Below are 7,999 nucleotides of genomic sequence, written 5' to 3'. Positions count from 1 at the left end.
ATCCCTGTGTGTTTGTATTCCTTGTTGTAATGTGTTGGCTTTGGTTCTTGTACGAGACTCTGAGGATTTGTGTTTCTAGTTTTTACTAATTTTTAAGGTTAAGTTGTTTTGAATAAAAGAAATTGTTGTATGCTTTAATTCTTATAAGTTTCACATCCAAATTAGCAACTATCAGGTGTTTCGTTTTTATTGAAATGTTATTTTCTTTGCCCAAATGATTTCTAAAATAAATTCATTCTTTTGTTGATTTCCTACTTGATTTAATTTTAAACTTACCTTATTGGGAATAAATTGATCATGTGGATCTTACATACATTGATATTATTGGAACGTGAGTAGCCCGTGCAGTTGTGATAGAAAATTGGGCACGAGGTGCCGTAGAAAATATAAAGGTGGGTTGAAACCCGTATTTGATGATTTTGAAATGAGGTGTCACATGGTGACTTTTAAATTGAAGAATTATATTTTTAAAGATATTTATTTGAAAGAGTTTTATATTCGAAGGATACTTATTTGAAGAAATATATATATTTGGAGGGTATTTTATTTAAAGTGTTCTTATGTGAAAGACTTGTTTAATTGGTTGTACTTGTGTTCTTTCTTATTTGTCAGAGCAATAATTGTGGTGTTCTTGCTGCCTTACTGTTTATATCACTGCTGTTTGTTCTCGATTATTTTAGTATGACACGGGTTATTTGACTAGTGAGTGTCTTGACTGTACCTCGTCACTACTTCACTGAGGTTAGTCTTGATACTTACTGGGCACCGCCGTGGTGTGCTCATTCTACACTTCTGCGATCCAGGTGTTGTTCGTTAGCAGCTGTGCGGGTCATTGCTGTGGAGACTCAAGGTAAACCTATTGCTGTGTTCGCAGGCTTCGGAGTCACCTTCAAGTTTTCATTTTGCACTGTTTATTCTTATTTATGGACAGTTGTATTTAGAAACTTTCTAGCAAACACTCTGTAGAGCTTATGACTTGTACTACCAGTTTTAGGGAATTGTAATTTTATTTTGGAGGTTTCCATTTCAAAGATTGTTAGATGTTATTTAATTATTGTTGTTATTTAATAAATGTTAGGCTTACTTAGTCCCTAAGACCAGGTGCCATCACGATACCCAACAGAGGGAAAATTAGGCCGTGACACATTATAACTCAATTTTTAGGGTGTTTGGTGAAGATTAGACTTGATTTTGGATGAATTTCAAATTGAAACTCAAAAAAGAAGAAGAATAAGACATGACATACAATGTACTTACGAAATTGTAGTAAAAGTTTAGGTAAATTGTATTCTGTTGTAGTTATATATATTTGAATATTATATAAAAGTTGAAAAATAGTTGTATTGTGTATGAATCGTTATATAAAATTTGTATTTAAGTTATCAATACTATCTTTTTACTTAAAGTTGTTGATATGTATCAAAATTGTATTAAGAGAGTAAGTTTTGATTGGAATTCTAGAGGGGAAGAAGAACACACCACACACAAAATATATACAAATCAGATACAAAATATACAAAAGACATATTGTATAAAATTTGTATAATAATTGTATTTAAGTTGTATTATATTGTAATTGTATTTAACTGGGTAGAAATAATGTATGAAAGTTGTAGATAAATTGTAGATTAGTTATAAATAAGTGTATAATGTATAATTAGTTGTAATTCAATATTACAAAATCAAATTCAATGTGACTAATTCAATATTACATTCCAAGTCTCAATTGACTATACTTTCATTGAGGGTAAAATTTGATTATGTAATTTGACCAAATAACTTGTGAATATAATTGTCAAAAATGTCGATAAGTAAAAAAATATGGTATTAGGTATGGTATTTGGTATTTTAAAATCAAATACTAAAATACCGATACCGTACCAAAATATATATTATATTACATAAAACACATATTATTAATTATAACATAAATATAAAAAAACTAAAATTTTACTTTTCTTGATTCTCTAAGTTCATCAATTAACTCTAAGCAAGTAAGAAAACATTTCTAATGATCAAATTTATTCCTTTATGTGCAATTTTCTCTCTCTAGGTTGATATTTGCTAGTTTAGGACAAAATTTTTGTCAACAAACGTTTTTAGTTTTGTACTTTTAAGTACTTTAATTAAGAATATTATAGTTTATGACTCTATGCACTTGTTAATATTCAAACAGAAGTTACCGAACCGAATAAACCGAAATCGAAAGGAGAAAAACCGAACCATATCAAATTTAATTAGGTACGGTATTGGTATAGCATTTTAAGAAACCGAATACCGAAAATACCGAACCGAAATATTTAAATATCGTACCATACCGACCGACGAACACCACTACATGCACGTCTATCACGTAACCAATACATAATCAAATTATATTGAATTCAATAAAATTGGTATGGTTGAACTCGTATCGGAATGGGTGTTCAGATTTCATGAAAATAATGTCGGGTTCCGAGAGGCGGGTCCCGCATTGACTTTTGTTGACTTTTTGGAATAAATTTTTAAGTCGACGTATTACTATTCGAAATTATTTTCGATGAATTTTAATGAAATTATACAATTAATTTGGATAAATTTGAGCGGTCTAGAGGTCAATTCAAGCAAGAAGGCGATTTTGGAATATCGGCATAACTTCAAAAAGGTAAGTGTCTTGCTTAACCTCGAGTGGGGAAATTACCCCTTAGGCATTGAGTCTTATGTTCCATTTGTGAAATGTAAAAAGCCGTGTACGCGAGGTGACGAATACGTACTCGGGCTTATACGTGCAAAATTTATTGAAATAAAGTCTTAGGCATTATTGTGTAGTAAATTGGAAAATTGTGGAAAATTATTAAATCGTCTGTTTGCCATGCCTAAATACTTATTGTTGAATTTGTTTTTATATGACAATTTGATGTGATTGTTACTTGATTATTTATGTAATTCCGTGAATTTGCTGGTTTGATAATTATTGAAATTTAATTTCATTATAGATTTCCCTTTGTAAATAATTAATTAAATGAGCATAAGAAGAGGTATTTATATAATTATTGAAAATTTGGAGTTAATGAAGACTTTGCTTTATGTTGAGTAATTTCTATCTCTGTTGATTGTTATTGGGTGTTGTACACATTGTGTGGAGCCTTCGGCTATTTGTTGTGAAATTAATTGATTTGGTTGTATCTTTGGAATTTTGGTTGTAGCTAGTGGGCAAATTATGATTTGAATTGATTTTATTATGTTGCCGTGATAATTTCCCGTGTAAATTGTTGTATTGTGTTAATTATTATTTTGAAGATATAAGAGTGTCATTTCACCGCTGATATTATGTGGGTATAAGGGTGGCATTTCACTGTGGCTGTGTTTGTTGGAATATTATCTGGGTGGAGCGATAAGGGTTGAAATAGGAGCGATAAGGGTGGCTATTGATATTGTCTGGGCGGAGCGATACGGGTGGCTATAGGAGTGATAAGGGCGGCAATATGAGCGATAAGGGTGGCTATTGTCAGGGGCGATATGTAATGATGTGGGTTGTGGTGTTGATAATTTTCATGTGATGTTGTGATTTGCTTGTGTTTATTTTTATACCTTGTGCAATTTGTCTTGTTGTTGGTAAATTGATAACAATCTGATTTATGTTGAAATTGGGAGCCTGTGGCCATTGCCAGGCGGATTATAAAATGAAATGTGGGCACGAGGAGCCGTGAGTAAATAATGAGGATATTTGGCATGTGAATTGTCCGTGCAGTTATGATATAAAATGTGGGCACAAGGTGCTGTGATGAAATGATAATGATAATTGACACGTGAATTAACCGTGCAGTTGGGATATGAAATGAAGGCACGAGGTGCGGGGGAAATATGATGATTTAATTATGGGCACGAGGTGCTGTGGAAATATGATGTCACGACCCGAAATTTCTCACCGACGAGACCGTGATGGCGCCTAACATTTCACTTGCTAGGCAAGCCAACGTTAGAGAATCATTTACCAATTTCTTAATTCCATTCAGTAATTAACATTAATTAACTAAAACGAAATATAACAAGTGCAGAATATCATAAATCTGTATTAACTACTACCACTCGGATATGGAGTCGAAATTCATGAGCATTCTATAATTTACAACAAGTAATGGTCTGAAAGAAATACAACTGTCTGAATGAAAGAAAACAGTAAGACATAAAGGATAGACGGGGACTTCAAGGTTTGTGAATGCCGACAGATCTACCTTGAGTCTCCAAACAATGGACCGATAGCTAATCTCGATCAACCTGAGCCGGTATCAAAATCTGCACAGAAAGTGCAGAGTGCAGCATCAGTACAACCGACCCCATGTACTGGTAAGTGTCGAACCTAACCTCGGCGAAGTAGTGACGAGGCTAAGACAAGACACCCACATATAACCTGAACATATAATCATACTAGAGGCAACAACAATGAGTAAAACAATAATGCAGAAATAATGGGAGGGAAACATACAGTGGGGGAACACGATATAAAGAGTGAGAATAATGAAAAGACATAATTAAACCGGAAATCCTTAAACGAATTGAGCAATTAAGACAGCAAGGAAAACTGCACGGCATCACCCTTCGTGTTTTTACTCTCAACCTCACCAAATAACAAATAAGACTGCACGGTATCACCCTTCGTGCTTTTACTCTCTTCCTCGCAATATAAATAAATTATGTACGACATCACCCTTCGTGCTTTACACTCTTCCTCGCAATATAATAAGATTATGCACGGCATCACCCTTCGTGCTTTACACTCTTCCTCACAATATAATTAAACTATGCACGGCATCACCCTTCGTGCTTTACACTCTTCCTCACAATATAATTAAATTATGCACGGGATCACCCTTCGTGCTTTACACTCTTCCTCACAATATAATTAATAACAACGGATAGAGAGGAGTTTCACAAGAAAATCAATATTTCATAAATGATTACTTTCACAATTTAACATCTCAACCTCGAATCAATATTCACAATTTTTAGCGGCCTTGGTGGAACCGGATACAAGTTTCCCAACATTTCAACAACAACAATAAGCATGGATAACAAGATTTAAGACTACAAATTTGCAAGAATAGAATTTCACTCGCGTACTATGACTCGACCACAACGCATAGATGCCCGTCACCTCTACTATACGTCGTATTCAACAACAAAACAAGTAGCAAATACTCATGCAATACCTATTCCCTCAAGCCAAAGTTAGACACAACACTTACCTCGCTCCGAAGGCCACTAAATTCTCAATCACAGCTTTTCCTTTGGAATTCATCTCCAAACCACTCGTATCTATTTAAAAAGTGACTCAATAATATCAAATATTGATAAAGGAATCCATTATATTTCATAAATTAAATTTTCCAAATTTTTCCTCCAAAAAGTCGAAAAATCGACCCCGGGCCCGCTTGGTCAAAACCCGAGATTCGAACCAAAATCGTTTTACCCATTCACCCCCGAGCCCGAATGTGTAATTAGTTTTGGAATCCAACCTCAAATCGAGGTCTAAATCCCCCATCACTTCGCGTTCGCTAGTCTTCCTACACGTTCGCGTAAGGAAACTCCCCCCTAGCCTTCACGTTCGTGACCCAGTGGACGCGTTCGCGTAGAAGAACATGACCAACCCTCCCCAGGTCCCCAAATGCTTTGCGTTCGCGATGGTCAGGTCGCATTCGCGAAGGGTAAATCCCCCATCACTTCGCGTTCGCGACCAGGCCTTCGGGTTCGCGAAGAAGAAGTCTCAGCCTCACCAGTTTACTCTTCGCATTCGCGAGAGGACCTTCGCGAACACGAAAAAAGGATATGCCAGACACCAGAATCTGCAGAAACTAGATTTTTCCCAAGTTCAAAACATCCCGTGGCCTATCCGAAACTCACCCGAGCCCTCGGGGCTCCAAACCAAACATGCACACAAGTCTTAAAACATCATACGAACTTGCTCGCGAGATCAAATCGCCAAAATTACACCTAGAACTACGAATTTAGCACCAAATCAGATGAAATTCTCAAGAACACTTTAAAATCCATATCTTCTCAACTGGACGTCCGAATCACGTCAAATCAACTGAGTTTCTCACCAAATTTTATAGACAAGTCTTAAATATCATAATGAACATGTATCGGGCTCCAGAACCAAAATACGGACCCGATACTAACAATGCCAAATATCAATCAATTCTTAAAAACAAATAATTTCCAAACTTTTAATTTTCATCAAAAATTCATAACTTAAGCTAGGGACCTCCAAATTTGATTCCGGGCATACGCACAGGTCCCATAATTCGATACGGACCTACCGGGACCGTCAAAGCACGGATCCAGGCCCGTTTACCAAAAATATTGACCGAAATCAACTAAAATCAACTTTTAAGGCAAAAATTCTTATTTCATTCGTTTTTAACATAAAAGCTATCCGGAAACCTGCCCGAACTGTGCACGTAAATCGAGGAGGGTAAAAGTGAGATTTTAAAGGCTTAAGAGCGCATATTCGAGTTCTAAAACATAAGATGACCTTTTGGGTCATCACATTCTCCACCTCTAAAACAACCGTTCGTCCTCGAACGGACATAGAAAAAACCTGGGCTGGTGAAAAGGTGGGGATATCTACTCCGCATATCGGACTCGGACTCCCAAGTACCTGCCTCAATAGGCTGACCTCTCCACTACACTCGAACTGAAGGGTAACTCTTTGACCTCAACTGACGAACTTGCCGGTCAAGAATGGCCACCGGCTCCTCCTCGTAAGTCAAATCCTTGTCCAACTGGACAGAGCTGAAATCTAACACGCGGGACGGGTCACCATGATATTTCCGGAGCATAGACACATGGAATACCGGATGAACTGAAGATAACCCTGGAGGTAACGCAAGTCTATAAGCTACCTCCCTCACTCTCTTGAGGATCTCAAATGGCCCGATATACCTAGGGTTCAACTTGTCCTTCTTCCCAAATCTCATAACACCCTTCATGGGCGATACTCGAAGCAATATTCTTTCTCCAACCATGAATGTAATATCACGAACTTTACGGTCAGCATAACTCTTTTGCCTGGACTGAGCTGTACTAAGTCGATTCTGAATAATCTTGACCTTATCCAAGGCCTCCTGAACTAAATCTGTACCCAATAACCGAGCCTCTCCCGGTTCGAACCACCCAACTGGCAACCTACACTGTCTACCATATAATTCCTCATAGGGAACCATCTGAATGCTCGACTGGTAGCTGTTATTGTGGGCAAACTCCGCTAACGACAAAAACTGATCCAAAGAACCTCCAAAGTCAATAACACAGGCGCGGATCATATCCTCCAAGATCTGAATAGTACGTTCGGACTTCCCGTCCGTCTGAGGATGAAATGTTATGCTCAACTCAACCTGCGTACCCAACTCACGCTGAACTGCCCTCCAAAAGTGCGAGGTAAACTGCGTACCTCGATCAGAAATGATAGACACGGGCACACCGTGAAGACGGACGATCTCCCGAATATAAATCTCTGCTAACCGCTCCGAGGAATAGGTAACTGCAACATGAATGAAATGCGCTGACTTAGTCAGTCTGTCCACAATAACCCAAACTGCATCGAACTTCCTCTGAGTCCGTGGGAGTCCAACAACAAAATCCATAGTGATACGCTCCCACTTCCACTCAGGAATATCTAATCTCTGGAGTAAACCACCAGGTCTCTGATGCTCGCACTTCACCTGCTGGCAATTTAGGCACCGACCTACATAGGCAACTAGTCCTTCTTCATTCACCTCCACCAATAATGCTGCCTCAAGTCCTGATACATCTTGGCGGCGCCCAGATGAATAGAATACCGGGAACTGTGGGACTCCTCAAAGATCAACTCACGAAGTCCATCCACATTAGGTACACAAATATGACCCTGCATCCTCAAAACTCCGTCATCCCCAACATTAAACTGCTTGGCACCACCGTGCCGCACTGTGTCTCTAAGGACAAGTAAATGAGGATCGTCATCCTGTCGATCTCTGAT

Source organism: Nicotiana tabacum, chromosome 17 (genome assembly GCF_000715075.1).
Source record: "Nicotiana tabacum cultivar K326 chromosome 17, ASM71507v2, whole genome shotgun sequence".
In the NCBI taxonomy this organism is placed as follows: Eukaryota; Viridiplantae; Streptophyta; class Magnoliopsida; order Solanales; family Solanaceae; genus Nicotiana; species Nicotiana tabacum.
Note: the sequence above shows the minus strand (reverse complement) of the source record.